This window comes from Talpa europaea (genome assembly GCF_964194135.1).
Source record: "Talpa europaea genome assembly, chromosome: 6".
In the NCBI taxonomy this organism is placed as follows: Eukaryota; Metazoa; Chordata; class Mammalia; order Eulipotyphla; family Talpidae; genus Talpa; species Talpa europaea.
In genome coordinates, this window is record NC_140072.1 from 133,376,624 (window position 1) to 133,392,433 (window position 15,810).

Consider the following 15,810-nt stretch of genomic DNA (forward strand, 5'->3'; position numbering starts at 1 on the left):
CAACAACAAATGTTGGTGAGGGTGTGGAGAAAAAGGAACTCCCCTGTACTGCTGGTGAGAGTGCAAACTGGTCCAACCACTATGGAAAGCTGTGTGGAGATTCCTCAACCTGCTAAAGATGGAACTTCCATATGATCCAGCAATTTCATTCCTAGGTATTTACCCAAAGGACACAGAAACATTCATTCAAAAGGGCACCTGCACCCCTATGTTTATAGCAGCACTGTTTACAATAGGTGAGCTATGGAAGCAACCCAAATGTCCAAAAATAGATGACTGGATCAAGAAGATGTGGTCTATATACACCATGGAATATCACTCAGTAATCTAAAAAGATAGACCCATGCCATTTGCAGCAACATGGAAGGAGCTGGAAGGGATCATGCTCAGCGAAATAAGCCAGAAAGGGAAAGAAAAATATCAGATGGTCTCACTCATAGCAGGAATTTAGAAAACCCAAATAAGGGATTGGGAAAAAGACTAATTATAATAAAAGAAAAATCAAAATCAACAGGCAACTCTAAACCAGAGACACACTACAGGAGAAGAGAAGGGAGTAGGAGCAAAACAAGGGTGGTGGGAATTTTACGGGGACTATAACCAAGATGAAAATGCATACATTATGCAAAAATGAAAAATGATGTAAAAAATATATAACATAAAATAAAAAATAAATAAAATGTTGACTTTTTTCCTTCTTTCTTCTCATTTTTACTTGAATGAGTCAGTCCAGAGAATATTCTGTGTTGAGGTTCCCACGGGGTCTGGCAACACAGCTCATTTTTACTCTCTGATGACTCTTAAGACTATTCTTGCTGATGATCTGCATTTCTCCACCGTGTACTTACGTGTGGGTTTATCTCTTCTGAGCCTACATTTTATGCCATTTATACTCCTCTCAATTCCAAAATTCTCATTATTTCTTCAGCTATTTATTTTTTGGCATTTTCTCTATTCTCTTTTCCTGGAAATTCTAACACAGAAATATTGATCCCTTCTTACTTTATGTCTCTGGCTTTTTTTTTTTTGATGTTGCTTGATGTAAGTTATGTTTTTCTTTTTCTTTCTTTCTCCTTTAAAAAATTGTGTATTTTTTATTGAGGCAATGTTTGGTCTATAACACTGTATATTATTCAGAGGTACAGGTCCATCACCTCATCCTGCCCAGGGGTCACCTCCCTCCAGCACCCCTCGCAGTACAGTCCAGAACTGTCTGGCACTCACAGGCTGATAAGACTCAAGACACTGAGCACTAGCACCCCAAGGCAGTCCTTGACCTTGAGGACATGTCTTGAGCCTCCTTCCTCCCTAAGTTATTACCACCCAAGTCTCTGGTGAACAAGCACAATTGTATTTCAGTTTCTTTGGACAAGATGGAAGTCTCATCCTGGTCCCTCCTCAGCTGCCAAACTCCCACCTGAGACTTAGTGTGCCTTCAATTCCACCTTTGCTGGGAGTCCCCACTCTATTTTTTTAATCAATGAAAATACCAATCTTGATTTTTCACCCTTCTGATGTAATTTTGGTTTTTGGGTTTGGTATTTATCTTTCACTACCATGTGATTAGAACAGAACAGCTCACTTGAGTTGTGAATTACTGGGTTGTTTGTATTCACTGTCTAAACATTGCAAGTTTTTATCATTCATGCTGGTCAACAAAGGTTAAATAAGAGAAGCAGCAATGGATGGGCATCTACTCTTTTTCTGATGAATCTGGAAGATACCAGGCCTCACTGCCAGTAATCTCTATGATTTTATAAACTTTTTTCCCTGAGCCTCTAAAATCAATAGCTGTACAGTTTCACATGGTCTGATTTTTTTGTTGTTGTTGTTGCTTTTTAGTATTAACACTTTTTGGTCACAAGTGACAAAAACACAGCTCTCAGTATTGACGTCAATAAGTATAAGAAAAGCAACAATTTCACTGATTCTTCAGGCTGAAAGGAAAACAGTTTTTCTGTCTATTATCTCTGTTCTTCTTAGTGTGTCAGCCTTTTTCTTTTTTTTAATCAAATTAACTTTCTCCACAATTTGGGAAATCAACTCCAGCAACAGAGTTCTGAGACTGGTTCTCTAGACCCAGATATAGAAATTCCAGGGAACGGTTGTGATAGATTCAGTTTAGATTAGTTCACTATCTCTGGGCCAGTTGAAAGCATTTTGGGAGGCACAGGATATAAGAATGCACAGCACTCTGAAGTCAGGTGCATTCAGTATAGAGACACTGATCCTGGCAGAAGAGTAGACTGTCAAGAAAATATGATCTCAACTCCTAAGAAACAACAATTGTATCCATCAGAGTTCAATTCAGGAAAAAGAAATCATTCTCTATTACATTAGGAGACAATATAGGCAATAAGAATGTAATCTAGACAATTAGGTGCTTTGAAAGTCATTGGAAGCGATGGAGCAACTGACAGGGCAGGAAAGGGAGGAGCTGGTGCAAAACCATTGACTTCAGGAACAAAACTGGAGGTGTTATTGAAGCATTAAGTGAGCTCAACCGCAATGTAGACAAGGGTTGTACAACTAGCAAGACAATTCTTCAGGTGTTTAAAGATTAATTCATAAAGCATTATCAACGACTCCATTATTTTCTTTCAAAAAAGAGGAAATGGGTGTAGTTAGGGAGTTAGATAAATATTACATTACCTAAGGGCTGATGTTTGATCAGAGACCACTGAAATTTTCAGAACTATATTCTCCATGTTCAACTGATTTGTGAGATTTGGAATCCTACACGTCTATGATAAAACAGATTAGTTCCACTTTTTGTGTGTGCCTTGTATTTTCATGACTTGTTTGTGCCTCACTCTCCACTACATGCAATAAAGTCAACTTCATGTAAGATGTTTGCAAGAATCTAGAATAATAAAATTAAACATATAATCAAGCAAGTTTCAATCTGATCAATGTGCTTAAACTTCAAATTTGAGCTTTCAGGTAGCCATGGCAAAAAGGGGAAATATGGCTAATTTTAAAAGTTTCATTATAGTAAACAATGCAGCATATCGTATCAATGAAATCAACCATAGTCATTATATGGAAAGCACACAAGTGCTTCCATGAGAACCTGGAATGTAGGTAATAAAAATTTACTTAGGCTAGTGGGATGGAAAATTAAAGAATTCTTTCTAACTTTCCAGCTGAAGATATTATCTTCAAAACCTAAATAAGTAGTACATATTTTTATATAGTATATATCACATATGCAATATAATCTATTAGATTAGATCCTAAAGTTGTTGATCATAAAGGCCAAGGTGTTGTCTGTAAGAAAAATAAGAGACTTTAACCCTGTATAAGGCACTGCTTTTATACCCTGGGCGTTTACCAATTAAGAACTAATTAATAAATTCATTCACTATTCCAGAGACAATTGGGATGATATTACAGAGCTATGAGGTCATCAATCAGAGTTCAAAATCAGGTAAAGTTTGGCTCCTGAAGACTGTACCCCACAAAAATAAGTAGTCCCAGGGGCCCAAGATAGAGGCCCCGCTTCAAGTCAACTAAGTGGACAAATCATCTCAAATTCTGAAATAGGACTCAAGAATCCTTATTGCTAGAGCTCCAGAAGAGAAAACTCTCTGCAGAGGAAGATAGCATTACCCTACCCTTCAGACTGATTTTACAAATAATTTCACCACCTGTGTCTTTACCCAACAACGTAGTATGACAGGGAAGCTGTATCTGGAATAGTTCCAGTAACTGTTGCAGGATGAGGGAAAGCATAGAAAAGCATGCCTGAGCTGTAAAAGCCTCTCCTTCCTAGTGACACACATCCCTGGTGCTCACCCTTATCACCTCTTTCACCTCTCGTGACCACACCTGGGTTTGGTAGAGTTGGGAAGTCCAATCTTGCCACAAAACAGAGATCAGAAATTTGCCATCATAATGCAACTTTCCAGGTCTGGCCCTACTAAAGTTCAAATATTAGTGTCCCTCTCCTGTTGTAATGTGGAGCACTCAGCCGTCCCCAAGGCAGACATCCAGAATGCCCATCCAATCACCACTCAAAGCCCAGATCTTTGAATGATACACAACAGTCTCTACCTCTCACCTAGATGCAACTTTTCATCTGGACACTTGGGAAACAGTAGGAGAGGATAACACCAGCACAGCCCCCTACAAAAATATGGAAGTCATGAGAAAATGACAATTTCAAAATCCTAAGAGATACCAGAAGGGATTTTGAGTTCTGGAGATGGGATGTGCTCTTCTCTCTGTCTTCTGTTTCTCTGTCCCTCTATCCCTCTGTGTCACTTGCCTCAGCTCTCCACAGGTTCCCCTTTGTCCCATTATAATGCTTGACCACACCTCTAGAGAGCAGTGAAGAATGTGCCTTCTTGAGGTTCCCTCTGGTGGAAATATGAGCGCTGCCTTAGTCTACTCAGGTGCGAAGGAAAAACAGCACAGGCTTGTGGCTTACAAACAACAGAAATGTATTTCTCACAGTTCTGGGGACTGGGCTGTCCAAGATCGAGGCAGGAGTGCCTGGCTAACAACCCACTTCTGGAAGCAAGCCACTTCTAGACGGCTTACTTCTGTCTGTGCTTTCAGATGGCAAAAGGCAAGAGAGCACCCTGGAGTCTCTTCTATAGGTAAAAAAATGGTACTGATCTCATTCATGAGGGCTCTGGCCTCATGATCTAATTACCACCCAAAGGTCCCCCCTCCAAATACCATTGTATTGGGGGTTAGGTTTCAACATTTTGAAGGGCATAAACATTCCATGTAAGTGATGTCCTAAGTGTCAATCAGTTAATCAGAGTCTGAATTGGTGGCTTTTTGTGCAATACGGCTCACTCATAACTTAGGCAACTTGTGATTGATTTTATTCCAATCAGCTTTTCTTCCCCTGCTTCACAGTCAGACGATGGAAGTGCTCCTGCTTGGACGGCGTTGCTGGAGAGCTACCATTGAGCCTCTTCTTCCTGAGTTGTCTTGTTCAACTAAAAGAATTTGCTGGGGAAATCTTCATCTATCCAGAAATAGTAACAACCACGGAACAATCACAGTCTTTATTTGATCCTTGAGTTGAGGCAGTTTTAATTAGTGTCTGACATTCAAAGAATTCCCCCATTTTTTCTTTCAATATTTGAGATTTGGATTTTCTCTCTTAAACCCCCAAGTCCTGAGTTTATAGACTATTTCTATTCCTTTTCATTCTTGCTTGCTAACCAGTCAATATTATTCTGATTATGTCTCTTTCTTGTAATAAACTTTCAAATGTAGCCAATAGTAGTCATCAAAAAGTTTGTTTTCCCAGAAAGCTACAAATTTATTAAGCATATAATTTGCAGCAACTGGAGTGAGCCATTTGTCACCACGTAACAGGGATCACCATTTTCCTAGCCTCCTTCCTCAGTTTCCTTGTGAACTGATGTCTCGCCCATAAACCAGAGCCTCACACTGAGGTTGTCTGTTGCAACTGCACTCCAATCCACAATCCAATTTCTGCTTCAATGAAATGGTTACACTACAGTAATAAACGACCCTAGAATTTCAGTGACTTCAGGCAACAAAGACTAATCTTTGTCTCACATTCTATGTCCGTCATAAGGAAGACGGTAGGTAATCATCTTTGTCCTGACTCCGGATTGCAGGCTGGTAGTGAGACACAGGGCAAGCTAGGGTTATTAGGCAGTTTCAGGGACAGTGCAGGAGGGGACCTCTGAAGAATTTAGGGAGGCTTCAGAGATAAGGACAACCAAGGGAATGTAACCAATTCCACAGGGAAAAACAAACATCCCAGGACCACAGACAATATTGTTCCTTCAGGTGGTAAAGGGAGGCAGAGATTGGGAAATGGAGAGTGGTTTAATTTATGGACAACTTAGAAGGGCAGCTGTTCAACTTCAATGCAGGGATGCCCATCCAGAGGACTGGGCCATAAAGATAAAGATGCAACAAATGGGGAAAGAGAAAGCTGTTAGATAAGGAATGTGAAGATCCCCCACTCAGTTGCAAATTAAGTGAGACAGCCGAGAACTAACCAATCACAAAGAGACTGGTGGAGCTTTAGAATAATGAGGGAAAGAAGGTCTATATTCCCTGGGACACGACTCCACTTTGGCTTCCTTGCCCCTCCCAGGCCTGGTTTCCTGGCCCGGGAGTCCCACTTTATTTCTGTTCTTTTTCTCCTCAATAAACTTTTTCTTTCTCTAAACAAACCTGCCTCTTCTCGCTTGCTTGCCTGAGCGTCTGCGAAGTTCCTGCTGCGGCTTCGTGAGACACCAACCCGTGGGGGTCTAGTGGCTGGGGCTCAGCACTGCCCCTGCAGCCTGGGATCCGTTCCTGGCTGGGAGACTAGGCCTGACAATTCCGGTATCAGTAGGACAGTCACTCTCTGAAGCATTACTAATAACCTCGGCTAAAGGAAAGAAGGACATGCTGAAGTACTGGCTCTGAAGTTCCTGCCCCAAAGGAGCGCCTATCACTGCCCCCAGGGTCGCGCCTCCACCCAGATATGGGTGCAAAACATCGGAATCGATCATTGAAATCAATCAAGTAAAAAATATATACTTATTACTAAAGGGGATAAAAGCCAAGCTTGAAAATTTCAGCAGGGGACTGGGAAAATATAAAAGATATAGGAAATAGAAATAAAGAAGTGGGTTTCTAGAATTAAAACTGAAATAAGGAACTGGGGGGTCAAATGTACGAACAAATTCAGGCAGATTTAAGGCAGAACATGCCAATTACAAAAATTTAGTAATAGAAGAACAAATTACCAAAATAGTCTGAGAAATAAGAAGCACTATCAATAAAATGGAATATAAACATAAACCAAAGGAAACCAAAATAGCTTTGAAAAATAGATCAGTTCTGACCCTCCCCCAATGGAGAGCGCGCGCGCGCGCACACACACACACACACACACACACACACACACTTAGGATGAAATAAGGGGCTGTCACCACAGACCTTAGAGATATTCAAAGGACAAAGGAAAATTAGGCAAAGCTTTTTACATTAAGTGTTACGATTACTCAGTGATTGACAAACTTTGTGATTACTGTGAAGTACACACTCTTGTACCTGCTTTACAGCTCAAGGACAGCCTCACCAGCCACCCGAAGCTCCTGGTGTGTCTCACACTGACCACAGGTCTCTCTCTGCACAGGTGACTACTCTCCTGCCTTTTGCAGTGCTCACTTCTTTGCATTATTTCCTTATTGGTCTGTCACTCTTAAAAAATGGTTATTTTTTAAATTGAGTTTTGTCTTTTTCTTTTCCTTATTATTCATTGTCTGCAGAACCTAATTCTGTTCCCCTGTATTTCGTATGGTCTGGATTTTGCTTAGTATATATTCAAATTTTAGTGCAGCAATTTCCTTTTTTATTTTCTGCAATGCCTAGATTCACTAAAGTATGCAAAATGGTGATGTTGCAGAAATAAATTCTAGCCTTTTACCCAGGCAAGGGAAGAACAAGCAGTACTTCAGGAATGGTGAGGTCAGGAGAAGCTTTATTACTCATGCATGAGGTCTCCGACCTGACCTGGGCAGTCCCATAAGGTCTGAGCACCAGTTTCTTTTATACATAACCATCTTACATTGATAACATAAGCACAAAACTTTGGAACAAAAGACAGGTATTCAAGGATGTCCTGGGAGATCAGTCAGCCTGGCAGCTGGCTGGCCTTGTTAAAATGAAACCTCCTTTAGGTAATCTCATCTAGATAGGCTTTAGAGAGGCAAAACTTGTTGTTTACATTTACTTTGCATTATTTACTGCACCAGACCTATGACTCTTTTAGCAGGAAACAGGAAAGATTTCATTTGATTGGCGGTTCCCTTTCAGTGACATTTTAACTCTGACCTTTTTTTCACTTATTAGTTAGAATAATTTTATAAGACAATGCTTCCCCTCGCCTACTAATTGATTAACCAGAAGTAGAGGTTACATAGATTAGTCAGAATAAATGAGTGTGTGTGTGTGTGTGTGTGTGTGTGTCACTGTAAGTCTAAATAAGCAAGTGGTTGCTAGATGAGATAATATATGGAATGGTTCACATCATTAAATGGGGTTTTCTCATTGCAATGAGCTCCCCACATTGGAAAAGTAAGAGGATCCTTTAGGGTAAAAAACATTAAATTTAGGAAATTGGCTAAACCAAAGATAACAAATGAGGTTCATGCACTGTGCCAGATTAAATAAATTGAAAGTAGCTGCCTGACAGCAATTTGGAAAAAATTATGGTGCCATGTTCTAACTAAATGTAACTGAGAGTGTTGCCTTGTGCCTGCCCATTCCTGCCATGGTGGGGGGCAAAGGGTCTTAAGCCCTGAACCCGCCCTCTGTGCCCAAGGCCAGGACAACTAGATGATCAAGCAGAGGGTTCCTCCTGGGAGGAGGGCTAAGCCTTTGTAGAACTATTCTCTAGGACGACTGGGGTGGGGAAAGCATAATATTGAGACGCAGGCACAAGTCCAGCATCTTCTTTGAAATTCGTGTACATGAACTGGTACGTATTTTTTTCTTTTTTTTTTGAAAGATTTATTTATTTATGCATACAAGAACTGGGGTACAGGCCAGAGGTGTGGGGGGTGAGAGGATTCACCAGAGACAGAGTGGGGAACAGAAAAGGCGGATTGACTGAAATATACTGCTGAGGGGAGCAGGGGGAGACAAGAGAGGTCTGATGCCCTATGTGGGTAGCTCCCTGGCCAGGGATCCAACTCATGCTGCAGAGGCTGCTGACAGCTTCACAGTGCTGAGACTTAACCCCTTGGGCCACCAGGGAGGCCCTAAAGACAGCTTTTAAAAGTTTCCCAACTTGCCTGGACAATGTCAGCAAAGCAGTCATCATAGGCTGTGGGTGCAGGTCAGACAGGTGTTTTGAAAGCCAACATCTCCATGTCCTGGTGTCCTCTGCTCCTGGTGTCCTGCTGTCACACCTGGGTTTAGGGCTCAGCTCTGTCCACCAGTGACTCCCCGCGCCCGGGGCAGTAGCAGTGCTGTGCCGGAACCTGTCACCACCTGACCATAATAAAACCCACATCCACCCCACTTATGCTCCCCAATGTGGGGATACCCACAGAGTCAGGCTGTTTTTCTTTTCAAACCCTGAAATATCAGCCCCTTCTCCTAAAAGAAAATGATGCTTCAAATGAAGACTCCAGACTTTGGAGTCATAAAGAAGATCTTTTCCTCCTCTGAGAGGGAAAGAAAGACCCAGACCTTAAAAACATAAAGGCGATATCCCTTGGCTGAGAGTGGGGTTGGAGAGCATAATCTCCATCCTCTGCTCCTCCTGGATGAAGGAACCCACTCTCCCACACACACAAGAGCAAAAAAGGAAAATATTTTCACTAAAGGAGGAAAAACATGGACAAGCCATTTTAGTAGTCACTTCCCCCCTCACACACTACATGTCCAAACTCAATAAGCTGTTTACCTAGGAGTGGAGTTGAACCTAGACTGAGGTCTGTAAGGCCCAAGAGTGTGGGGACTCAGATTGTGCACCTGAGTCATGTGTGCACAGGTGTCATGTGTGCACAGTGCTTTGATGGCCGTCCCCCTGGAGAGACATGTCTGAGGAGAGGAGGAACCAAGCCAGAGCAGCCAGTGACTGTAGCACAGACTTCTAGGCTGCCCAGTGGCTCAAGGAGCAAGGCCTTGCCCTCCTCTGGAACACAGGAGAATGCGCTGGGGCAGCTGGTCAGCCTGTGTTTCAACAGTGACACCATGTGGCAGCAAGGGCTACAGGGACAGCAAAAGATCTGGTTTCCTCTCTGCTTGACCCTTCAACAGAGAAGAGCCCTGAGGTATGTGAGCACAGGCCTCTAGGTAGAGGAACTGAAGGAGTAAAGTGCCAGGGGCCAGGAAGGAAGAACTTCCCAGTCTGGGAGAGGAGATGTGTCAAGGTATTGGAGGAGCAAAAACTGCTCTGCACCACTGGTGAAACCAGGTGTCTGACAACAGCTGTAAGACAGGTCTTACTTACCCATGAGCCCCTTTGGAGTTAACATAGCTAATCACCCATGTTAGAACCACGCATGCAACATGGTGGGAAGAGTAGACTTGGTGTAAGGCCAACTTGGGTTCAAATTTCAATCTTCAATGGATGAGTTGTGTGAACTCAAACCATCTGAACTTCAGTTTCTTTATCTACCAACTAAGATAAGGTACAGAATCCACTGTGATGACATCATTGTCCTGGCTGAGAAGTTCCACATCCTTCCTGCCCTCCAGACATGTTGATTTGAGGCTTTGGCATCAGCATAAGAATAATGAGCTGAGATAGGAATTGGCTACCTCTGAATTGTTTATACCAAATGACAAATTTGGATTAAATTACACGGGAAATGATTAAATCGATGAGCTGAATTCTTATTAGGAAATATTAGGCAGTCATTAAAAATTAAGACTTGAGTGAATTTTAATGACATTAGAATGTGCTGACAAATATTAGGAGGGGCACAGGAAACCTCATATTATATGTAACTCAGCCAAGATCCTACTTGACATAGAGCTTCATAATATGCATCAATGTGGAATTCATGGAGGCAATGAAATAGATGCTTAAAGTAGACACAAAAATCTTAATGTATCTCATAGAGAACCCCAAAAACTCCACAGACAAACATTCAACTAATCAATCAGTTCAGTAAAGTGGCAGGATACAAAATCAACACACAAAAATCAGTAGCCTTCCTATACACAAACAATAAATCTGAAGAAGAAGAAATCAAAAAAACCATCCCTATTATTATCGAAACAAACAAAATCAAATACTTGGGAATAAATCTAACAAAAGAGGTAAAGGACCTATACAAAGAAAACTATAAAACACTGTTAAAAGAAATAGAAGAAGACAAAAAGAAATGGAGAGACATCCCCTGCTCATGGATTGGAAGAATAAACATTATTAAAATGGCCATCCTTCCAAAAGCAATATACAGATTCAATGCTATTCCAATCAAAATTTCAATGTCATTCTTCAAAGAAATAGAACAATTATTGATGAAATTCATATGGAATCACCAAAAACCCCGAATAGCCAAAGCTCTCCTGAAAAGAAAAGAAGGGAATGGAGGCATCACACTCCCAGACTTCAAACTATACTACAAAGCCATAATCATCAAAACTGTATGGTATTGGCACAAGAACAGACACACAGACCAATGGAATTGAATAGAAAATCCAGAAATAAACCCACAGATTTATGGTCAACTAACCTTTGACAAAGAAACAAAGACTATGCATTGGAGCAAAGAAAGTTTGTTTAATAAATGGTGCTGGGAAAACTGGGTCGCTACATGCAAAAGAATGAAGCTTGACCACTACCTCACACCATGCACAAAAACCAACTCAAAATGGATTAAAGAGCTAGACATAAGACCTGAAACCATAAAATATATAGAAGGAAATATAGGCAAAACACTATATGACATGCACATCAAAGACATCTTTACAGACACATCACCCAAAGCAGTGATAGTGAGGGAAAGATAAACAGCTGGAACTACATCAGATTAAAGAGCTTCTGCACAGAAAAAGAGACAATAACAAAAACAAAGAGAAACCCCACCGACCAGGAGAACATTTTTGCACACAACACTAATGATAAAGGACTGATCACAAAAATCTACAAAGAACTGATGAGACTCAACAACGACAAAGAAAATAATCCAGTCAAAAAATGGGCAGAAGAGCTAAAAAGAAACTTCTCTGAAGAGGAAATGCAAATGGCCAACAGGCATATGAAAAAAATGTTCAACATCACTTGCAATCAGGGAAATGCAAATCAAAACTACCATGAGATACCATCTTACACCAGTGAGAATGGCACATATTAAAAAAACTAGCAACAACAAATGTTGGCGAGGGTGTGGAGAAAAAGGAACTCTTCTGCACTGCTGGTGGGAGTGCAAACTGGTCCAACCACTATGGAGAGCTGTGTGGAGATTTCTGGACCTACTAAACATAGAGCTTCCATAGGATCCAGCAATTCCACTCCTAGGTATTTACCCAAAGGACACAGAAACATCAATTCCAAAGAACACCTGCACCCCTATGTTTATAGCAGCACTGTTTACAATAGCTAAGCTTTGGAAACAACCCAAATGCCCAAAAATAGATGACTGGATCAAGAAGATGTGGTCCATATACACCATGGAATATTACTCAGCATTCAAAAAAGATAAACACATGCCATTTGCAGCAACATGGATGGCGCTGGAAGAGATCATGCTCAGCGAAATAAGCCAGAAAGAAAAAAAAAAAATACCGGATGGTCTCACTCATAGCAGGAATCTAGAAAACTTAAAATAAGGGACCAGGAAAAAGAATAACTATAAGAAAGAAAATATCAAAATCAACAAACAACTATGAACCAGAGACACTCTATGGGGGTGGGGAGCGGGGAAAGGAGGGCTTGGGGTGAAAATAAGGGGGTTGTAATTGTATGGGGAATATAAAAATAAAATTTAAATAAAAAAGCAATCTAAAAAAATTTTAATGTATCTATATTCTGATTTTATATTCATAGAGACTTTTAAAAATGAAATTAAATAGTAGCACTGTTTTATGACTTTCTCAGTGTAATTTCAGTCCTGGGAGATTGAGATTTCATCTTCTCTTTCCTGTGTCTCCCATTAGATGAATTTATGAAGAAGACTGAATGTGTGAAGGAAGGAAGGGAGGGAAAGGCGGGAGAAGGAAAAGGAGAGAGGGAGGTATTCCAATCCTCTTGACCACATTCTAGTTGATCTTGATCCCAGACTAGTGACTATCAACTTGGGTTCCTAAACTTGTGCAAAGCTTCATTCCTTCCCTTGATCTATATTCGCTGAGGAACCTGAACGATGCCACGTTTGAGACTCATCCCCTTCCTCGGCAAGTAAGCTGCTGTGTTGGTCAGCAGCCAAATCTATTTGTTAATTTAAAGAAAGAATAATAACTGTAGCAACAGCACCGGTCACAGTAATAATAAAGCATGATCAACCTTTTCCTGAAATCCCTCCTCTGTCCCCCAGACAACTTCCACGCAGCTGTTCATTGTGAAGCATCCAGCAGCCCTCCCATGGGTGAGTCTTTGTTCCTAGTCCTTGACATGTTTTTGTTCCTGTATTTTGGGGTACACGGAAAACCCACCATAGACCAGGAGCCCTCAAGTGCAAGGAAGAAAACTTCAAGGAGGGGCACCCACTATCACACTGGAAGCCTTAGATTTTCCTACTTCTATCAAGGTCTTCAGAACGGAGGTGTAATTTGGGTTGACTGGGGAAGGTAAGTCTGGAGGTGCACTCAGAGCAGGGAGAGAGAGTGATGGCAGGACAGGCCTTCCTCCCCCTTCGTCCCCCTCCAGCTTTCAGGCACAAGTATCTCCCTGCTCCTAGGGGAACTGCCTCCTCTACAACCACCTCGGAGAATATGCTGGCCTCTGCCGTCCTGAGCAACTGTGTCCGGTTGCCATCACCCACTTGCCATCATCTAGAATTTTGTTAGAACCCACTCATCAGGATTCCACACACATTCTCCTCAATACTACCAGGGTATTCCTCTTGGGCCCTTATCTCCAGCTTCCCTTGGGTGTCCAGAGGAATGTGTCTGCTATTATTTATTTATTATTAACATATATTTCATCAGTAGTCTGAAGTCTCTAGGACTGGAATTGTGCCATAAATTTACATATTGCCAGAATCCAGCACAGTGCCTAGCATTACATAGAACAAGGAGGATTAAATAAATGAATGAAAGAAAGACCATAGATCACAAGGTGAGGGACTCAAGTTCCCTTCTTCTAAAGCATCGCCACTGAGGAGTCAGAACACAGCATCTCTATTACAGAATGTTATTAAGTTAATGTTGACGTTATTAGGTATGACAGTGGTTTTGTGGTTGTTGATATTAAGCAGTCCCCATCAGCGTCGGGAGAATCCTTACAAACATGTGGACGTTGCCAACATCTTGATGTGAAGACTAAGCACTTGATACATCCAGAAATCTACAAGATTCATGTTTGCAAATCATTTTCTTTATGCCTGTCCCTGTCTCTGTCCTAACCAACAAAGCCAAAAGCCATAAAATCATTCTCAGTTTCAAAGAGATGGACTGTGTCGCTGAAAAACACAAACTTACTCAGAGACGTTATCCCAGAAGAAATAGAATGAAAGGGAAGTGGAAAGTGTTCACCACCTAATTATTACTAGGACCTCAGTTGCTGACACAGAAGCTGAGTAAAGGGTAACCCTTTTCTGTCAGAACAGCACCTTTATCCCACTGTATAAAACTATATCAATGGTATTCAAGAAACCTGGAAAAATGTGGCAAGAAAAATCCCCGTCTCCCGCAGACCCAAAGATATTATCAAAATACAACTTCCCACTGAAATCTCGAATCAACACATACAAATACACACACATCCACAGACATGCACAAAGAAAACCTAAATAGAAGTGTTCAAACTGCTCTGATGCTGTAAAACTAAATGTGCAGAGGACAAGCAGAGTCAAAGAAAAAAGAAATTTCAAAATAGATTTGGAGTGCAAAGCCTGGAATTTGAAGCCAAATTCTAGAGAGTTATAATTTTTCTCTCTGGTTCCCACCGGCCTGTGCTACAAAATCTGCTTTGCACACAAAATGCTGGTACAGGGCTGCTGGCATTATTGGCCATGGACATTATCATTATTATCACCATGTGACAGGCACATTCTAGGTCCTTTTTAAAAAGTTGCTATTGTCCAGGAACTTGCTGTTTATTGAGAAATATATAGGCATCTATAATAAATTGTTATTTCCCAAAGGAAAAGTGGATAAACCAGCCAGATGAAGATATTTTGAAATACCCAGTAGTCTCAAATTTCCAAGACTTTTTAGTTGATAATATAACTTTGACTTTCAAAGCTCTCATAAAAAAATATCTGAACTAGACCAGTGTATAAACTACCCTCCCGGAACTCAACAATTTTGCTTAAAAGATCTTGATCAACACCTGGGGAAAAACACAAAGGAAAAAGGTTCTGATAAGCCACAATCTTTTATAAAGATATCTTAATAGTCATTTTCAATATATAGATGTTTACATTAAATATAAACTACTGATACTATGTCAATATAGATGTAACTAGGATAGCAAGATAGGCAAATACAAGTGCAACAAGGTAGATATAAGCATATAGTGTTCAAGGTCACAGCTGCTTAAATTTGAGGCCCACAGATCAAATTTGGCCCACAGCCAGAAAGCTAAGAATTCCTTTTTATTTTTTTAACAGATCGTAAAAAATCAAAACTGAAGATGAAGATGTCCCTGCAGGTGGCCCTCAAGGCCTCAGTCACTGGTCAGCACTTTACAGGAAACATTCACTGACCACTCATGGAAAAGCTTCCACAGACACCATCATTCATCTCTGTGAACAAATGCTGTATATTTCAGAAACGTGGAGTGGGCGCTTACATTCAGCTTGTTTGAAGTTGCCTCGCTGGTCATGCTCGAATATCTCTATCTTTAAAATTTCATTTCATTTAATTACTATGAGAAGCAACTAGTGAAACTATTAGTTCTTAAGGGGGAAGGCATGATTGATGGGGAAGAAGCTTGTCATCTAATTAAAAGAAATGTCAGTTCTGGTCAGGTAATACCTAAAATAGCCTCGTTAGAGTAATACAATATGCTCTGGTGGATTGTCTCAACAGTTTGGTGGGTTTCTACCCAGGTATTTGTAATTTAACCATCCCCTAAAGTATTTCTATATATGCCTGAGCTTGGACACCCAAGTCAGCAGGTCTCTGCTTCCTGCCAGTTCCCATTTTCAGTAGTGTCTCCTCTCTCCACCTCACCTGACCTCTTTGCAGTCA